Source organism: Chiroxiphia lanceolata, chromosome 6 (assembly GCF_009829145.1).
Source record: "Chiroxiphia lanceolata isolate bChiLan1 chromosome 6, bChiLan1.pri, whole genome shotgun sequence".
Lineage (NCBI taxonomy): Eukaryota > Metazoa > Chordata > Aves > Passeriformes > Pipridae > Chiroxiphia > Chiroxiphia lanceolata.
This window is the reverse complement of record NC_045642.1, coordinates 18,710,137-18,731,058: the sequence shown is the minus strand read 5'-3', so window position 1 is coordinate 18,731,058 and position 20,922 is coordinate 18,710,137. Positions and strand designations below refer to the sequence as shown.

Sequence of the window (20,922 nt, the reverse complement as noted above, 5' to 3'; positions counted from 1 at the left end):
GAAGCAATCAGCAACAAATACCCACTGGGAGAGGAGAAACTCTCTGGAATCAGCACAACACTTTCCTTCTCAGAGCAAAGGTGCAGACACTCTGCCCAATTTTGCAAATGACTGAAGCAAAGTGGCCATCGCAATGATTAAGGTTTAAAGAGTGCAAAATGAAACTGCAAATATTTCCTGAGAGAAGCTTCTTTCTAGATGTGTGACAGGCACAGAGCGGCGGAGGAGTCGGTACCAGGAAATCTCACCTGGGGAGAAGCTGTCAACTTGGCTCTATGCTGCTCAGAACATTTTGGGATAGAGAGATTGGAGGGAATTGGTGTCAGTTCTCTGCAGTTCGCTTGCTTTTAGGCACTTGAAAGCAGGTACTGACATAAATTTCCTTGCAGGATCAGGCAAGGCATTAGCCCTCAAGAAAACAAAGCAGCTCTCGAACATGCTGGTGGATGCTCCCCACCCTCACAGCCTGTCCCCTCTCCAGCTGTGCAGGGGCACAGCACAGCCCCTTTGTACCATTCTGCCACCAGACACAAGCCCTGGGGCTGCAGACGCAAACTCACCTGCCTCATGGTCAGCACTCAACTGACCCCATACCACCCTGAGCTTTGAAAGCACCGAGCCCAGCCAGTGGAGTTTCCCCCCTTGCCTCAGATGATAAAAGGCCAAAGTCCCCACGGGGAGGTGCCATGCCAGCTGCCTGCACCATTGGCTGTTCACACCTCTCCCCTCCATGGGAACAGGCTCAGTGGCACAGCGCCCACTCAGCTTGCAAGACACGGGGATGCCAAGCCCCAGCACGGAGGAAACTCCTGACAGTCCCCCACAAGAACCCTCAGCTCCCGCAGTCCCTTCCATCCTCCACAACCTGTCTTGTGTGGCTTCCCTCCAGTTGTTTGGGATGGGTGTCCCCCCTCCACCCCCTCCTATCGCCATGAAAACAGTCAGGCTGGCACCCTTGCAAAAACGCAGGCAAACCTTGCCCCCATATCCAGCCTCCACTCTCCTTGCACGCTGGGCTCAGTCTGGCAAGCCTTACCTTCTTCATGCTGTGAGACCTTGTGAGGAGAGAATACCTCAAAACATCTCCCACATGCCACAAAGAAACAGACAAGTTCCCTGGCTGAGGGCATGTTATAGAGATGTGTGGCTTTACAAACACAGGTGGTGGCAGTACAGATTTACCTGGATGCCCACAGAGGGGAAAAAGAGGAACAAAACTGATCACCAGTAAAGGCTCCTGAGCTCTCTCTCATCCCAGCTCCATCACCGACTTGCTCTTCACCTTCAGACAGGATTTCCAACCACAGTTGGTAGCCTGAGAAACACCCTGTGCCTATGACTACATTCTGGCTTAGGAAAAAAACAAGCCTTGAACAAAAATAGTCCAGCGTCTTAGCATACATATTTACCCACCACATCCTTTACCCATGCAAACCAATGTAGTCACCCATAAAGTTGCAAGGAGAGGAGTCACAACAGGACCATGCTAGAATGTCACAGGGGACAATCCTGCAAGCCCCTCAGACTACGGCAATGTCCTGTATTCTGATACTGCAAGACATCCACACAACAGCAGTCAAGAAGACAAAACTGGCTTTGAAAATGCAGCCACCCTCCTCACTCTCCAAAGAGGGAGAGGGCTCAGCACTCAAGAGCTTCTTTTGAGCTGGCAGAACCAACTCTCCTATCTCAGGGACAAAAGTCCCACTGTGTGCCAGAGGCAGTTCTCTCTCTCTCTCCAGATTTACCTGCTGCCATCAGTCACCAGGACCACCTCAATGCAAAGCAAAAGAGTTACCAAAAACATCAGGCAGACACTCGGTTGCTTCTAGCAACTGTCCCTCTGTCTGCCTGGGCTCAGCCACACTGGGAAAAGCCAACATAGCTGCTGACTCCAAAGCAAGGATCGACGTGAGTGGAGCAGCAGGTATTACTGGAAAGCAAGAGGACAAAAGAGCAGGGAAGCAGGTGGGGATGCTCCTGCCTCGAGGCAGTAGGAGCAGAAGAAACACACCCAGTTTTCCCACTCCCCTTTTCCTTTGGGCTCTCCATACTGCTGGAAGAATTGGCTGGTCCCCCACTCCCAGTAGAGCATCATGCAACTTTGCCTGCTTTGCCGAGAAACGTTTTACAGAAAGTCAAGACAACAACCACCTGCTGTTGCCTCTGTGAGAGCAAAGACTTGGAGAAAGGCCTCCAAAAAGCACTGTGGGCAGCAAGAGAAGTGCCTTCCTGATCTGGAGAGCTTCTCCAATCCAAAAAACAGCGACTTGCTTAGATTAGAGCAGAAGCTATTTGCCCTATTACTTAACAAGAGGAGTCCCATGGAGGCCTCTTCTTGCACCAGCATGATCTCTCTCCTAAATGAGTTTCCTACCCCTCAGATCTACTCCAGGACAGCTCAGGAAACAGATACTACTTTCACAGGTGCTAGCACCAGCTCACACTCCAGTTACCAGGTCACATCCCACTTTGGCTGGGCAGAAAAGTTTGCAAAGGGCAACTGCTCAATGTGAAGCCATCTGCCAAGACAGAAAGACTTGAGAAGCAGGCCTGTGCTGATCTGGAACAAACACCAGATATACCCTTTGACTTTGTGTGTCTTGGGAAACTGCCCTGGATGGAGAGATGGAAAGCTGACCTCCTCTTGAAGCTGAGCTTGGTATCAGTACTGCAGCACACCAAAAGGCCCCGGTGCGTACCTGGGACCTGTTATTTTAGTGACTGCACTGACCTTCAGTCCTGGATGCAAGGACTGAACTGCAAGATGTGATGAGTAAGGACAGCTGTTAGGTGAAGTGACTCACCCAGGGTTCACGTGAGAAGTCTTGCTATCCAAGACATTGGAGCTGCCAAGTTGAAGGAACCGGAGGGAAGGTTTCAGCAGGACAAATGAGCTTGCAGTCATCTTACTAAGAACACATGGAGTCATTAAAACACTCTCTGAAGGCAGTGTAAGAGAGAGACAGGAGGTCTAAAAGTCCTCAAAGAACCCATGGCAACACTCAGGGGGAGGCAAAGGAAACCCATGGGAGATGTTGGCGCTCTTCCCATCTCAACCTGCCTCCTCTCCAAGTTCTCAAAAAGGCAATTGAGTCTAGTGGATGAGTCTCAAGTGGCTCCTCTGCGCTGCACAAATGCCACATCACGTATGCTACAGCCCTGCTGCCCTGTCATTCCTCTGAACATTTACAACACAAGTAAATAGCCTCTAAATTTAGGACAACTATTCATGCTCAAAGGCAAACTCAGTCTTGGAGTAGGTGCCAGAAGGCCAAAAACCCTTTCCATTCCTGTTACCATAAAATCTTCAGTGATGCAGTGATAAGAATTCAGGGCATGGCCATAGCAAAAATTCAGGCTCAGCACGTTGCTTGAAAATAGTGGTGAGTTCCAATCTTTGGTCTGTAGAGACCTGCAAGTCCCTCCACCAGTTCAAAGGGATCCATAAAAAGTACCTACGGAACAAGTAATACATATGCAAACACAATGAACTATAATATGTATCTAAGTGGCAACCCCTACATAAAATGAGTATTTAAATTGAGATTATAATGAGCGAAGTTATTTTGCATCTAAAGAGCCAACAAGTGGAAGCACAAGATAACTGAGAGATAGGAAAATTGCCTGCACATGATCATGCTGGTGTACAAGCAAGTGCAGCTTGGACATTACTGGACAACATAAGTGGGTTTATTGCCAGCAATGCCCCTTTACAAGTGCCATGTAAAGGCACTACATGATTTAGAAATCATGTAGTCACATGCTAAACTGGTGTGATTCTAAATATTTTTAAATCCACCTTCCTCTGGATTTGTTCTCTGTACCAGTTTTCAAGAAATTACAGCTTCAGAGAAATGCAGCATTAGCTGAAGAAAGAGGACAGCTTCACTGAGCACTTGGGAGTCTGGCAGATGGAAGACAGAGCTGGGAGAACAACTAAGAGCTTATATACGGCATTTCTCTTCAAAAATCTGTGGTGGTCAAGGCAGAGCCAGCTGATGGTGACAGACAGATCAACCCTTTGATCTGGAAGGACATACCATGGAGAAGCTAAATGGTGCAAATCCCTCACTTGGGTGCTCTGCCAACAGACCAATAGAGTAGAAAAAAGTTCCCTCCTCCCAATTTAAAATAATCACCATGTACAAAACAGTAATTAAAAACAATCAACCAAGAAGCCCAAGGGAAAGCAAGGGTCGGATTCTAGCTCACTCAGTAGGAATGAGGTAGAGCACTGAGCTGAGGTCCTGAGGCATGAAAGGGACCATTCATTCCCTATCAGCAGCAAAACCAGGGCTCTTGGCTCTCAACTTTCTCCTCCAAAAGAAAGGGGTGCGAGTGGTCCTGTTGGGAGAAATAAGCATCTTTTCAGGCCAAATTGCATCAGTACCTCACCAGAGCAACACAACCAACTATAGAGCTGTTCCTGCTAGATGCCTTGAAGTGTGTAGTCCTGGGATGGTGCCAGCTCACTGTGGCCAAACCCAAGGCTGCCAGAGGGGAAGGACTGACAGCTCAGGTCAGTGTTGACTCTGTGCTGAGACCTGGCAGCCCTGCCCTGGGAATAACACGGGGTGTGCAGGATGCATGTGATGCTATTCTAGGCCTTCAAGACACTGATGATGGCCCTAAGTCGAGGAGCTTGGTGGCAGCTGTGTCAACGACTGACCGCTATGGATGACCATCACCTTCATGTCACAAGATGAGTATGTTTTTTCTCAGAACGCTGCATGCAGCACTAGAAAAGACTTTTCTTCTTGAAAGTCCATTGCCCTTCTCTGGACACCAGCACTTCAATGTCCTTCTTTCAGCGAGGGGCCCAAAATTGAACATGGGATTCGAAGTGTAGGCTCAACAGTGCCTAATATAGAGGGAAAATCACTGCCCTGGTCCTGCTGGCCACATATTCCTGATACGGGTCAGGATGCCATTGGCCTTCTTGGCCACCTGCGCACACTGCTGGCTCATGTTCAGTCAGCTGTCAACCAGGTCCTTTTCCACTAGGCAGCTTTCCAACCACTCTGCCCCAAGCACCGCATGGGGTTGCTGTGACACAAGTGCAGGACCCAGCACTTTGCCTTGTTGAACCTCATACAGTTGGCATCAGCCCATCAATCCAGCCTGTCCAGATCCCTCTGTAAAGTCTCCAGCAGAACAACACTTTCACCTCTGTCACCTCACGGGGCCAGTTACCCTGAGGATCACCAATCTTTCTGTTAAAGACTGAGACAAAGAAGGCATTAAGTACCTTGGGCTTTTCCTCAGCCTTTGTCACTGTTTCCCCCAGTATGTAATAAAGGATGGGGATTCTCCTTGGCCTTCTCTTGTTAGTATATTTATAAAAACACTTTTTATTACCTTTCACAGCAGTGACCAGACTGAGTTCTAGCTGAGCTTTTGCCTTTCTAATTTTCTCTCTACATGACCTACTGACACCCCTGTACTCTTCCTGAGTCATCTGTCCCTTCTTCCAAATGTCAAAAACCCTCCTTTTCTTCCTCTGAGTTGCTCCCTGTACAGCCAGGCTGGCCTTCTCCCCTGCCAGCTTGTCTTTTGACACACGGGAACAGCCTCTGTGCCTCTAAGATTTCCTTCTTAAAGGATGCTCAGTCTTTTTGGATCCATTTGTTGACCTCCTTTCTTACTTCACCAAGAATCGAAAATACTGTACTTTCATGGCTGCTGTGCCCAAAACAGCCTCTGACCACCACATCTCCCACCAGCCCTTCTCTGTTTATAAACTGCAGGTCTAGTGGAGCACCACCCCTCACTTACCAGCTGTGTCAGGAAGTTATCTTCCACATACTCCAGGAACCTCCTAGAATGCCTCCTCTCCACTTGTTGAGCTTCCAGCAGACATCTGGAAAGTTAAAGTCTCCCACAAGAACAAGGGCTGGCAATTGTGAAACATCAGCCAGCTGCTTATAGAATATTTCATCTGCCTCTTCATCCTGGTTGAGTGGTCTATAACGGACTCCCACCAGGATGTTGGTCTTGTTAACCTTCCCACAGCACTCGACCTGATCATCACTATCCTTGAGCTCTAGACAGTCAAAACACTCCCTAATGTACAGAGCCACTGCCCCTCCTTCCTTGCCTATTCCTTCTGAAGAGCTTATAGCCATCCAATGCAGCACTCCAGTCATGTGAGGCATCCCAAAATGTTTCCATGATGGCAACTACATCAGAGCTTTCCTGATGCCATACTGCCTCCCAGTTTCTCGTGCACCTCCTCACTGGCAGAGCATGGGAAATGGAAAAGTCCTTGATTTAGAGTGAGCACTACTTAGCAGCAACTAAAATATCAGCATGTTATCAACATTATTCTCATACTAAATCCAAACACAGCACCGTACCAGCTACTAGGAAGACAATTAACTCTATGCCAGCTAAAACCAGGACACTGGCTAAAAAGCTGCCCTGGAAAAACACCTCCTATCTTGGTGTGTGCCAAGCAGTTCACAGCTCTGAGCCAGATACTCTGATCCTGCTTGGAAAGACTCCTTCCCACCAAGCTGAGCAGTTTTCCTTCCTGCCCCTGAAACAAAGGACAAAAAGAGGAGGAAGGGGGGAAAAAATCACCACCTCTGGGTAGCATCTGAGGTACCCCAGAAGCTGTTTATCTTCCCACAGATTTTTTCATGGACACCCCTGCAGATCTTCACCCATCGCAGCTCCTCATCCCACTAACCACTCACAGAACCCTCACTCAAAAATTGGGCTGTCCTGAGAATGGGCTCTAAGGAAGGATAAATAAATTTATCTGTTTCAACCTGCTGCATATGGATTCATGTGCATCCCCTGTCATCCCACAGTCTCACAGACTTTTATTTTCCCAATAAAACCAAAAAACCTAAACAAACAAAAATTTAAAAATAAAAACAAAAACCCAACCAAACAAACAAAATTCAAAAAAACAAAACAAACAAAAAAACCCAAACAAAAACCCAAACCAACCAAGTAAACAAACAACAAAAAAAAAACATTCAAACCCACAAAACACCTGGTGGCAAGCATTCTGGCAGCTTTCCACTGGACCCAGCCAAGCGCTGTGTGTGGCAAGTCCCAGGCCAGTAAAAGGAACTGAGGACCACAGCACTGCAGAGAATGAAATTGCTTGCAACTATTTTTGTTCTTTCACAAGAACCTTGTTCTTTCACAGTTTCAGATATGAGCAGTGCCAGAATACACTAGCTACTTCCTTGCCCCAGGACTCACCGGGGGGGAAAAGGGTAGACAATCAAGTAAAATAGTACATAACCTGATTGGAGCAGAGTTCCAAGCACAGGTTGCTGAAGTTTATTTCTGCATATTTCCGCCTCCCAGTCAGTGTTATATTTCGCTGATTCATTCTACAGATCCTTTTCTACAGACAGCACAGAGCACAGGAAACATCCAAGGCTGGCTGTTTAGTAAACCCGCACTGAAAGTTCCCTTCCGTCTACTGCTAATTCCCTTCACAGCTCTGCTCGTTAATAAAAATATAACACAATAAAAGAGAACCGCACACATATACACCTTGCCCAGATTTCCTCCATACTGGCTGGTCCTGAGTCACCACCAGTGATTAACTGTTGCTGTGCACTGAGGAGGACACGGTTATTAAATTAATAGGGGCTGCTTAACCTGGCTACAAATATACATGAGTTCTTTGTGCCTTAGTGAGCTAATAAGGCATGTGCTAATTACATTAATTCAAACAAGCCCAGCATGCCCTGAGGGCAAGTGAGAGAAGGGTGCAGCAAACCCAGGCGATTTCATAATAGCTGAGAGAGAGTGGAAAGTACTTGCCTTGACACGGCTTTTGGAGAAGCAGCATCAGAGTGCTGTGGCTGGCGCCCTACGGGCGTGCTCAGCCCAGCTGCTGCCTGGCTAAGGTGCAAAAAGTCCTGCTACTTCACCCAGCCCTCAGTACAATGATGGACACAGGATCCTCTCTCCAAAGGTCCAGCCAGCTTATCTCTTCCTACCTCTGTGGCCCAGAGCACATCAGAAGTCTTGAGATGACACCCTGCTGACACACTGTGGGGCAGAGACCCTGTAGGGAGCCCCTTTCCCACAGGGACCACATGGTACCAGCAGCCACAAGCCACGGAGCAGCACCAAGGGCTGCAAGTCACCCAGCATTCAGCCATGTGCTGCTCCTCACCCAGACCTGCCTCCTCCATGTCCCTGAAGTCAGGCAGGACAGCTTGGTCAGACAGGCAGCATGCAGAGCCTGCAGTGTGAGCTTAACCAAGTTAAGCAATCCCAACATGCTCCCTTAACCTATCTGGCAATGGAGGCAGGCAGGCAGGCAGGCCAGTGCATACCTCCCATGTCAAAATAGGAACAGAACCTTCAGAAACAGGACAAGCTGGAGCAGGGAGAAGCAAAAGAACTTCAGGAAAGAGAGACACAATCCCAGCAAGGTTCAGATGCACTCAGAGAGGAGCCTCCCACCTCTCCAGCCCAAGGTTAACCAGATCCCTCACCTCTGCCACCCCTGGTGAGGAAGGCTCAGCATCAGCTATGTTCACACTAAGGGTGTCTGCTAGGCACTGCCACCACTTCTTACCATGCAAGGGAGGGATAGAAAGAGGAAGAGGAGAGGAAGTGGGTCATACTTCTTTGCATCTCCAAGGACAGGTGCTCACCGAGTGCTTTCTGAAGCATGTGCTTTTCCTGTGCGCACTTGGGGATTGTGCTGGCGCAAAGCAAAGGCACTGGGGTGTTTTTACCCTCTGTTCTCTTCTTCCTATACCACCTGAGTCTGGCAGTACACAGGGCCATGCCTAGGAGACCTGAAAAGCAACAGTCTTCTCTGGCAGAAAGGACATGATGCTGTGTCTCGCCCTCAAAGAGAGAATCTACAATCAGGCACCAGGTGAGACCCAATGCCATGGAAGGGTAGCACAACACAGTTTGTCCTGCACAAAGAGGCACTGCTACAGGCTCAGTGCAGTCTTGGCAGTATGTTGGCAAAGAAGGTGCAAATATTCTCATGAAGAGAACAGTACCAGGGATTTTTAGCCCCTGGCAATTGCATCTCTCTTATGACACGTGATTTTCTTTCCCAGAAGAGACTGTGGTTACTCAACCACTAGCCCAGCATAACATCAGGCTACTGCCAAAAAGGAGGGAGCTCTCCCCTCCCTCAGCAAATTGAAGAATTCATTTTGGACCAGGTCTATTCCCAGGTCAATACGTAGCTGCAAACACACAAATGCTTTTGCTGGCACAAGCAGAGAGAGGCAGGAGTGGAAGCAGGGCTGCCCCTCTTGGCAGCAGCCTGCAGCCTGCCTGCTGTGCACATCAGAAAAAAAAAAACAAAAACAAAACAACAGAAAAAGAATTCTTCCAGGGAAGCCTGGGAAATAAGAGCTTCTGGGCCCTCAACAGAATTTTTTAAAAGACCTAGAAATCCAGAGCCCTGTGGATCTATGTGTCAACTGATAGCTGTCACTTGGAGTCCCAAAGAGGGACAGCTTGAGCTTGACTGGAAAGCATCCATCAAACCCCACATCCTGTCCCTGTAGCAAAGCCACAGTGCCCCGAGAGCTGCCAACATGGGAACCAACGCTAAAATATCTCAGGTTAATCAAAGAGGACCCCAGAGTGTGAAAGGACATACTCCCTCCTGTGTCACCTTTTAGAGTCAGAAGCTAGGCTCCAGCTAAAGCAAGGTGACTGAGAAGCATGGAGCAGGAGCCACCATGTAAGCATGTAAGCCTGTACTGGTGTACAGGCTGCTTGCCAGAGCCAAAGGTGTACTTCAGGTGCCTTTTGTACAAGGGACCAGACATAGAGAATTGACAGGATAACAAAAGGACATCTCCCAGCCTGCCAAACACTTTGCAGCAGCAGGCAGAGACCTCTCTGAGGAAGGAAGCTTATCTCATTACTTCTCAGAGCTGAAGGCAGACTTTGACTAATGCTCCCAGTACACTAGAAGAAATGCCACTTAAATGTCATGTTAATCAATATTCCTTGACTCACAGCCACAGGATACTGCTGCTGCCAGTCCCTTTGCTGTGGGGGTACGTGAACACAACTGCTCTTTTCCTGCATCACAAACAGCATTTCCCTCCTCCCCACCTCAGCTGTTTGCTTATGTCAAAGCTGTTCAGATCATAGCAAAATGGTTCCTAGCTAAACACACAGTAGCAGCCCCACATGGGTCATGCTGCTCCTAATGAGGTTAGCAGCTCCTCCAGGGAAACTTGTACGCACTCTGTGACAAGTGGAGGAATTGTCAAGGGGACTGCAACCACCACCTGATGGCTCCAGAGTCTATGGCACAGTCCATTCATTAGCTCCCTGCTCACCCAGAGTGCTCAGAATCAGCAGACTGCAAGGCAGGCAAGGCATTCCCAGCAGAAGGATAACATATTTCGGAGGCTACAGACAAATGAAAATACATGCAGTCCTGCTCACCTAAACAGAGTGCAAGGGGATGGGTAACACAAGAAAGGAAAAAGAGTGAGAGGAAAAGAAATCCTTCTCTAGACATTAAGTGTCTTACCTGGCTACTCTGCATGTGCAGTGCAATGCCGCTACCTGCCAGATGTATCCACAAGAATTTACCTGACACATCCTCAGTGAAGCAATTCATCTTGCATTGCTTAAGAATTAGACCTGTCTTCAGAAAGTTTCCAAACAAAAATCATCCCTGAAGGACACCTCACAACTCTGCTCTAACTACCAACCAACACTGTCTCATCAAACAGTGAGTGGCAGGAACAGCAGGCAACAGTAGACACAAGGAGTTGTCGTGCCAGTGAGAAGTGTAGCAGGCACACTGCCTTGGGAGACTAACAATGGTTTGGCAATACAGGAATCAGACACACAGTTCTGCTCAAGAGGTCCCTGGACAAGGACTTCTGGGCTTCATTGCACCACCCCTTCAGAGTCAGCTGTGGCTACTGACATGAGAACCTGCCTGCCTCACAGAAGAGCCACTCACGAGGCACCACTTCTGCTGCTGCCATGGTTGGTGTCAGGACCCCAGGTCTAGTCCCAGCTGGGGAACCCATGTTCTCCTTCCCCTGCAAGAGCAGTAACCTCATCAGGGGAGATGAAGAGGGAAGGCTGGCCACAGCAGCCAGCTCTGCGGGAGTTCATCAGAGTCCCCAGCCATGACATGGAAACCTATCGCACGTCCTTTCAAGCTGCCAGCAAGCTTGCCAGCTCACATATATGCAGAGGTGTGTCCAAACAGCACGTGCCCTTTAGCACAGCTGATCCATTTGTTTCCAGCTCCAGACCAGCTCAATTTGCACTAACACAGGTCCAGGTAACTGCACCCTATGACCTCCCTACAATCTCACCCGTGTGCCAAGCAACACCTCAGAAGCTGCACAGCAGCTCCGCAGCCTCTCTCTGTGAGCTGACCCTATGCCTCTGCAAACTGGCTATCGCCCATCTTCACCAGAGCAGCCTGACAAGCGGGCACAGCTGAACCTCACCACACCAGGGACCTGGCAGAGCCACAGAAACTGAGTCAGCATTGCGCAGGTGCCTCTCTAGCACATGGATGCTGCGGGAGCAGCCTGCTCAGCTTCCCCAGGAGCGTGCTGGCAGGCTGCACGCTGCACGGTGCACTTGGGCACGCGCCCACACACAGCTCAGCAGCGGCCTGGCATTTCTTCCCCCCTTTCCAAAGTCAAATTCAGACCATCTGTTGAAGTATTTCTGCAACTCATCCCTCTTTCAGGAAGGGCCGGGGGCTGATTTTAGTTGTTTATATAGCGTCTGGCATTTCTGTTGTGCTTATCACTTCAGTGTCCAAGCTATTTCCTTCAAGCTCTCCATTAGTTGTGAAGAACCGGAGTGGGGCACTGGTGATTCTACATTGTAAGTTTCTGCAAAAAATAAAAAACAGCATTAAAAAGACAACAGCTGCTCAGGTCATGCACACATTTAGTTGCTAACAAGACGAGTGGGACAGTTCAGGGGAAGGGGGTCTGGCCATCACAATGAGTTTTATGTCCATTAAAAAAACTACTACCCCTAGAAAACAGCCTTCATAAACAACAGCTATTTCCAAAGGATAAGATGAAACAACAAGTGCACCTGTTGCCTTACAGAGAAGAGCTCAGCTTACCCAGGGCATGGAAAAGGAAGCTACTACCCCTGTCTTGAAAAAGCCAACACAAACTGAAAAAGGAAATTTAACACCTAGAAGAAGAGGCCATTTACTACATCAGATCATACCTTCTGCAACAGCTGCCTTTGCCATTGTGTACAAGTTGTGTACAAGCACTTCTGTCCCCATTTGATTCTAGGGAACAGAGTCAGAGACAGACATTTTATTGCTTATCCCAGGTCAAGCTCTAAATCTGTATTAAAGGAGAAAGCAATACCCAAATTCACAATTAGCCCCTGACACAGCCTGTCCCTAAAACACAATTACTTCTTTTTTATAAATCCCTACTGCAGAGCAAAGAGTGCAGCACTGAACAGGGCACCAAACATGCTCCCAGTCTGCACATGGCCTTGAAGAAGGTGTTTCCATCCCACCACACCTGTCAGGCAACAGGGAACTGCCCTCTGCCAAAGAGAAGATGTGCTGCCCCAGACTAAGCACATCACATGATACTGCTTCCTTCCATATGTTTATCCACACAAAGCCAGAACTCCTCCTGAGTAGGAGCTTCCACACCACACAGCATAGCCCTTGTCAAAGCAAAAGGGCTTCACTGGAAGTTGAATTCAGAAATGCAGGATCAAGCTACTGGACTTCCTTCTGGTTTGATCCAAACCAACTGCTCACTTGCACAGCATCTCTTTCCTACTAAAATAATTTGCTGAAAGTCCCCTACCTTTGTTCTTTAATTAAAATAGAAAAACACATACCTTCTCTCTTCCCAAACACCTCCTCCAAGCCAGTTAGTCACTCAGTGCAGAAGCACCAGTGACCTCTATAAGAGAGGAAGATTTCCTTCTTCCCTCCCCCCACCTTGTCCACAAAGCTCCTCATAGCTGGGACAGCCTTTAAATTGAAAGTATGAGCCCCAACCACGGAGTCAAACTCCAGGTGGGGCAGGCACAGTCTTCGATGTGACTACAGTCATGTCCAGCTCCTTGAATGCATGCTATTCTGGGAAACTCACAGCTTGGTCAAAACCAGCCTCTCTCCTCCTGCCTCTCGAAAAATGCCTCTGACACAGGAAAGAAAAAAAAATCCAGACAGCTGTCCTGATACATCATACACCAGCATCAGTGCCAAAGGAAGGAGCAGGGCACAGGGAGGTTTGACAAGACATAGCCACCCACCCACAAGAGCACTACCAAAATGAGAACAAGAAACAGTGACAAAAAAAAATTAACAAAATAAAATAAGATTGCATTCCTGTGAGCAGCTCACCACAGGCTGCACTAAGTTAAGATCAGTCAAGACCCCACAAATTAAACAAACAGTATCTCATCACATTTCTTCTGATACAGAACAAGCAGCGCTGCCTGGGTGCCTCTCCCTTCCCCAAGGATATAATCTCCATATAGACAGCCCTCCTAAGACAGCAAGTGTTCAAAGCTTTTATATTTGCAGACGTGTAAGAGGAAACTGCCAGACACAAATCCAAACCACCTGGAGTGACAAGGTCTTTTCACTGGGTTTGTCTGGGGTTTTGCCTTGTTTTCTAGAGCTTTTGTACCTCCTGTTACTTTATTTTCTCAATAACTTGAACTACTAGGCAATCAATACTGCAAGGTTAAAGCAACATCCAAGTTTGGCATTGGACAGCTCAATCCACCTCCTTCTTCCTGCCATCTCTGTGCTGGAAAACAAACAGAAGGGGACAGGAAAAAAAATATTTATCTGCTGTTAGGATTAGCTGGAGCAACACAGCATTAGCTCTAGCAACCCGGCACACTGTTAGCTGGATATGGCCAAATGACAGTCCACAGTCCAGTCAGGCACAGCCAGAGCATTCAGCCCTGCCAAAGGAGGATGGCTTCATCAAATCACAGGTACCAGGGAAGTTGAAACACACTGCCCTGTCAGATCTCAGACACCTCTTTGGCAGAGGAGAAGAGGAGCTTGCAGTCACATCCCGATGTCTCACTGCAGACACACAAGGCAACCAGCTCCAGCATGGAGTCCACGCAGCCATTTGTGAGGAATGCCACAGTGTTCAACATGTTCAAGAGTAACAAATAAAAACAATGCACTGCTTTCAATAGGCAGCATCCCTAGCTCCTTTGCCGTGATAAGCAATTGACAATTCCAATTCTCCCAGCTTCTAATTGTGCAGATGTTTGGCCACTTCTAAGAAAGCCCAAATATGCAAACACAAGCATCAAAGCAGGCTTTTGCATTTCCTGAAAGCACCATTAAGGATTTAGGTGAATGCATACACAGATGTAAAAGGAATAATTACCAGTCCTTATGTACCTGCAGTAGCAGAAGGCAGGATGCTGTGACCAGGCAATTTCTTCCCCATCATGCACTGTTGCTATCGAAGGAGCAGTGCAGGCATTTGTCCTTACACAGTGTTGCAGAATTAAACACAGGAGTAGAGGCAGCTGGGAGAAAAGCATGTCCAACTGGAAGCCTAACAAGACATTAACAAACTTGTACATGACAGGCTAAAAAGGCTTTGAACCCAGGCTCTTCCTGTTGCTCAAGAGCTCCCACATGATGGCTCAAACTCTGCTGGTGCAAACCAAATTTGCTCCACTGCCTCTGCCAGAGCTACATCAAGGGTGAAGGAGCACAGCTCTGAGACACCACTGACCTGCCATAGCTGCGTAGAAATCTCATTCTGGGGGAAAACAAAGCAAATAAAAAATAAAAATACCCCATCAACAAAACAACAGGGGAAAAAATCCTGAAAAACAAAGGCCAGGAAGAAGGTAGGCTTAGGAAGAAATGCCTCTCTGTTCTGGAACAGCCTATAAAAGGGGAAACTGGACATTAGCACCCTATCATAATACACATGAACTGCAGCACTCAGGATCACAAGGAAATTCATTTGTCCCAGACATTCCAAATCCGGTTTGGTTACACATGTCTCCCCATCACAGGCTCTCCTAACAACAGAACAAAAACATTTTGCATTTTTACTCCTCTTTTCCCTTGAGGCCTAGTTCAAAGCTCTTCTGTGTCATTCTGGCAGCACAAAGTGATTTTAGGCAGATAAACCCAGCCCATTAAGAGATACACCCTGTGTAGGGCATCTTGCTGGCACTGGAAAGTTGGCAGCGCAGAAGATTTGCAGTTCCCTACCCCCAAGTGAGCCCAAGGATCAAGTGACAAAAGCAAGAATTGTGCTGGAACAAGGCAGACCTGCTGCCAGCCAGCACCAGGGGACCTGAGTCCCTCCACAGTTATGTTCAACACTGATAAACTTTTCTTCCCAATACACAAGCCTTGCATCCCCTGGATTTCACAAGGACATAACGTCTTCCAGTAAGTGTGGTGAATCTGGCAATTACCCTCCAAGAGCATTTTAATTCCACAGTGGGGTGAAAGAGAGTCCAGAGGTTTGCCAACATCTGTAAAACATGTAACCAGCAGCCCAGCAGCAAACCCAAAGCCTGGCCCCTTGGAGGACCAGAGATGGAGACCATGCAGCCTTACGCCACACCGAGGCACTCCCTGCTGAAGAACAAGGAGCAACTCATCAGTCACTCTTACAGCCTCCTGTCTGCAGATTATTCAGATAAAACCCAGAGCGTATTAAGGAAGTTTCCCTGCCTGACTATCCAGGAGCCACTCCAGGAGTCACACTCCCACCACCCCAGATGGGCCCCAGCAAGGGGCTGCTGGGACTGAAGCCCTTTCACATCACACAGCTCCAGTGACCTGACAGGTGTCCCACTTGTCTCCCTGCACACTCCCCACTCACACAGTCAGACAAGGTTTCCTTACCAGCTCAGCCCTGGGTTTACCACAGCAGAGTCTCAGATGTCTAGATCCTTAGAGGAATTAAATTGTGGTGCAGCAACACAAAAAACCAGCTCGAGATGGTGCCTCCTGGGAGGGACTCACAACAAAGGCTTTTATACTCTTACAGCTCAGAATCCAAACAGTCTGGGGTCTTCCTGCTGTGTCATCAGCTCCTGCTGTGTCTGAATGCCTGGTCACCTGGCCAGTGCCAAAGGTCCCTATGCCCTTTGCTGTGCAAAGGGTTGGTATCTGGTTATAGTTCCTTGCCTGGGGCTCCCATCATTTCCCCCCACCACGGGCACAACCTGCAGCTGCACACCCAGCTATCAGCACTAAACATATTCCTCAAGAAGTGCCAAAGACAATTAACTATTTTCACACCATTGCACACCCTGCAGTGAGGGTGTTCCCTATACTGGGCTTAGGGGAATCTGCAGAAGTGGACCCCTGGTCAGGGATGATGGCTCTATACGTATGTTTTACTGTAGCTAAATACAGCACATTTTCCCACCTAAAAACACTGCTGTCCTTCTCCAGAAAATCACGCCCTCCTACTATTTCACAATTCTCAGAATGACAACAATTATGCAAGAACAACTGTATAGGCACACGGAACGTTTACAGCTTCTAAGGAAAACTTTCCCCATTATAACACAGCTCCAAATCCTCATCGCACCCCAGCTTCAAGGCACACCAAACACCAGTTGCTGCATCACACTGCCTTCACTCCATCACGCCTTTGCCCTGCCAGAGACCTACAACACAAAACACGACGCACAAGTGAGTAGGGGCTGTTTCCACATGTACATGTTGCTGTCACCTTGGCCAGCCAGGTTGATATTTCTACCATCTTGCCCACTAACTTAAATACTGGCAGGAAAGGAGAAGTAAATGGCCTTGACAGGCTGTCAGTGATTTCTACTTTTTAGTAACCTAATACAGCACACTACCCCTTCTTAAAATGGCAGCAGGAGGATCTTCTAGGGTTCTGGCATCTTAGTAAGACATTAACAAGATTGCTGGACATCAAACAAGACTGCAGACTTTCCTTCAGAACAGAGCAGGGCTCCAATTTACGACACAGATTTGTTCCCTATTCCAATTCAGCCAGCCATCCTTGTCAACGATTGCCACCACCCTCAAAATATAACACTCCTTACTATGACAGGCACTCAGTGAAGAGATGAGCCCAAGGGCACAGCACCATAAAAAAACTGCACCTGTGTGAACAAGAAGTAGTAGCACGCAGTTAAAAAATCCTACAGGCAAGACACTCAAAGGGGTAACTCCTCATTATATCCTGGCGTTTATTTTCTGGGGAAGAGGTTAGAGTAACTCCTCCTATTAAAACTAGTCTACATTTTCGTTCGTAACAGCCTGCAAAGCAAAACACAGGCAGCGGACAAGAAGACAACCACCACCCAGTCCCACAGGATACACTGTTATCAGCCGAGTACCACTATAGTTCAATTGCGTTTTGCTTGCATTTGCCAGAAGCGAGTTCTGAGAGGCAAAGCCACAGTTACTTGCAGTGATCAAAAATCACTGCAGATATCATCCCAACTGCAGCAGCAACGCCACGAGGTCAGATCCTAATAGCAGCGAGACTCTCAGAGATGAACATACTATGGTAAAAACACCTAGTATTTAACTGTAAACACTGAATAGCTACACGATATTAGGCCCAACAAATATAGCTGGAATCCTGCTCAGACACCTGGTAAGGTGTAGAAACTAAAAGCTGAGAGGCTTTGCAGGAGAGAGGCCTGGGGCATTGGAAAATCCGATTTCCACAACTTCGCCTTCGCCCAGCAGGAGCACAGCAGCTGCAGAGGGTGCAACAAGAGAGGATGCTTGGGGTCCAATTCCCGGGGTGACCTTGAGGAAATCCCACAGTCTGCCCGTGTTTCCACTTTCCCCATCCACTGAATGAAGAGCACAGTAACCTTGACCTACCTCAAAGAGGCACAGATCTGGCTTAGGAGAGTCTGGAAGGAGCTCAGAGGGGCTTAGATGCAGGACCCTGCCCCGCGACCAGGGCGGCCAGAGAATCCTACGAATCGCCCCAGAAACCAGAAGCCCCGGAGAAATTCGGAAGCCGCTTTCAACACAAAAAGCAGCAGCTCCGCGGCACTAAAGGGCTCAGTGGCACCGCACACGTGTCACCCGCAATTTCCCCGGCGCGGGCAGGGAGAGGAAGGCGCGCCGAGGCTGCAGCCCCCGCGCCCCGCAAGGGCAACCCCCGCACCATGGAAAGCGGGGGTCGACCAGCTCCGGGCCCCCAGGGCCGGCAGAGGGACCCCGGCCCCAGGGAGGAAGGGAAGGGCTGGGCAGCCTTAAAACCCCCAGGGTGAGAAGGGGAGGTGGGAGATCGGGGGAGCTCGGAGCTCCCGGAGGTACCCAGCGGGCCAGGGCAGCCCGCAGCCCCCGGGGCGAGATGACGGCCCGGCAGGGAGCGGGGGTGCAGGAAGGGCGCCCGGCACAGCCCTGAGGTGAGGGGCCGGGGTGAGCGGCGACGGGGCCAGTACAGCAGGGGCCAGGCCAGGGGGGGAGATTGGCACCCCGGCGGCAGGAGGGGTGCCGGGACGCCCGGTGGCGCTTCCGGAGGGCCGGGGAAAAGCCGTACCCGCACTTACCGGGGCGGCGGCGGCGGCTCCCGCCGGGGCCGGGGACGGTGCGGCGCGGGGTGCGGAGCTCCTGGCGCGGCGCGGCCCGGCCCGGCTCAGCTCTGCCCCCTCCGGCCGCGCTCGGCGCAGGAACAGCCGCCGCCGCCGGTCCCTCCCCGCCGGGGCGGCCGCCGCGTCCCCATGGCAACGCGGCCGGGGCCCGCCGCCGCCGCCTCCCCCGGCCCGGGCCCGGCCTGCCGGGTGTGCCCCGCCGTGCCCGCAGCCCGCACTGCCCTCCGAGCGCCCCCGGCCCCTGCTCACAGGCATCTGGCGAGGCGGCACACGGCGGGACACGGGGCGAGCGACGGTGCAGCGGGGAGAATAATAAATCTGCCATCTGTACCCGAGGGAATGGCCCGAAGCTGTGTCAGGGGAGGTTTGGGTTAGATATTAGAAAAAAGTTCTTCAGCCGAACAGGCTTCCCAGGGAAGTGGTCACAGCGCCAAGCCTGGATGAGTTCAAGGAGCGTTTGGACAATGCTTTCAGGCACATGGGATTCTTGGGCATGTCCTGTGCAGGGCTAAGAGGTGGATTCAGTGATCCTTGTGGGTCCCTTCCAACTCAGGATATTCTATGATTCTGTCATTCCCTTCAGGATAGCGACCTGGCAGTTGGGTCACCATGCTGTGTTGCCTGCTGCCCCACAGGACAGCTGACAGGCTGAAGGTGGGCATCACTTTTGGGGTTAGCAGGCTCCATCGTGGCTTCAGGTTATGGGGCCTGAGTCCTTGCTGGGACAAAACACCCGTAGGGACTGTTTCAGCACACCTTGGAAACTAATCATGAAACCAAGGAAGACAGCAGCAGCCAGACAGATCTCTGTGCCTCTTGGGATGACCAAGTTCTTTGCTGTGAGAGTGGTGAGGTTGCCCAGAAAAGCTGTGGATGTCTCATCCCTGGAAATGTTCCAAGGCCAGGCTGAATGGGGCTCTGAGAAACCTGGTCTGGGGTAAGGTGTCCCTGCATATGGCAGTGGGGTTGGAGCTAGCTGACCTTTAAGGTCTCTTCCAACCCAAACCATTCTATGATTCTATGACATCCACAGGTGCAACACCACCAGGGAGAGAGGAAAAGATCTCCAGGGGAATATATTTGTAGGAACCTCCCTTACTGCTCACAGACACCCAGCACTTGCCAATAAGAGACACAGTGAGTGTGAAGTTACCAGCTCTGCACCAAGGGCTCACAGGAGCTGGCAGAGCACAAATTCACAGTTATCAGAGATGATCAGAGTGCCTACAAGGATGCTACCAGGAGCATGTAGGGCTAATGAGGACATTGTGTACACAGAGGAAGTGACAATTATGTGGAGTCGTGATGAACAGCCCAGAAACATCACAGTTGTTCACGCACCTGAAAACAAGAGGAGCTTGTTATCACAGTCGGGGACCTGGATCCCAAGGTGAGAAGAAGATGTAAACCAGAGGCCAGCAAAGCATGAGAAGCCAATGCTAATGAATTGGATGTAGGCGAAAAGGGGAGCAGCTTGTGTGCTTTTCAACCTGGACTGATCAAAGCATGAGAAGGTACAGCACTGGAGGTGGAAAGCTCGCTGCAAAAGGGTGGTGCCTGACCAAGGAAGGAGACCACTGTGGCCATTTTATGGGCATATACTGGATGAGCATCCAGCACAGAAGGAAAATTCAAGTGCTGTGGGCAGAGAGCTGCCAGCATAGTCTGTCCAGCCCACAGTCTTGTCTCCACGATGACCTTGGAAAAGCAGGCAGTGAGGCAAAGGTTGCAGGCAGGCTGCTGTGACAGGCACTGATATGGGGCTCCCCCAGTTTGGGAACAGCAAAACAATGTGGGGGAGCTGTGGTCACTCCTTCTCACTCCCCACCTGCAAAACTTCTTCCCACTCCTTTCCTTGGTGGTGGTACATCCCTGCTCTGCCCTGTTTTGTAAAGGCATCAGTGGGTTTCACTGTGCTATACCAGCTCAGACAAAAGCTGAACTGACCTCAGCAATTTGACTCAGATTTGACTCAGATTTTACTTTTATCACAGCATGCCATGCCACAGATGTACTGGTAGTACCATCCCCTGGCAAAGAAGAGGTTAACACTGTCCATCTTTGTGTGGTGTCTTGGGAGGACTGCAATCACACGTTTTTATTTTTGGTTCTGCTGCATAAAAACAACTGCTCTTTGTAACCTGCATGGCGCAAAGGACCCATTTCTTCCGGCAGCATTTAAGAGAGGGCATAAAAAAAGGAAGCAGAGGAAGAAAGTTCACATTCAGTGAGTGCCAGGTTGTCAAGGTTTCCTCTGCTTTCAGACATAAATTTTTTCTTCTGACAGACACAAGAGAGATTTAAAACTGTTCGGTACAGAGTGGAGCTTCAAAATCAGCAGTGTCTGTGTCTGATACAAGACGAAGA

General features: G+C 49.5%; 1 protein-coding gene across 2 annotated transcripts in view; it reads right to left on the bottom strand.

Annotated features, from left to right (window-relative positions):
* Positions 1–18,596, bottom strand: part of SLC25A22 (solute carrier family 25 member 22) — a 50,471-nt gene extending 31,875 nt beyond the window's left edge. Inside the window, exon 1 of one of the 2 annotated variants that reach the window (XM_032692358.1) lies at positions 18,514–18,596. The gene's annotated coding sequence lies outside the window, so the exon portion shown is untranslated. Of the gene's footprint in view, positions 1–560; positions 675–18,513 lie in introns of those variants that run through there. The other variant, XM_032692359.1, reaches the window with a different exon arrangement.
* Positions 18,597–20,922: the final 2,326 nt, after the last annotated feature.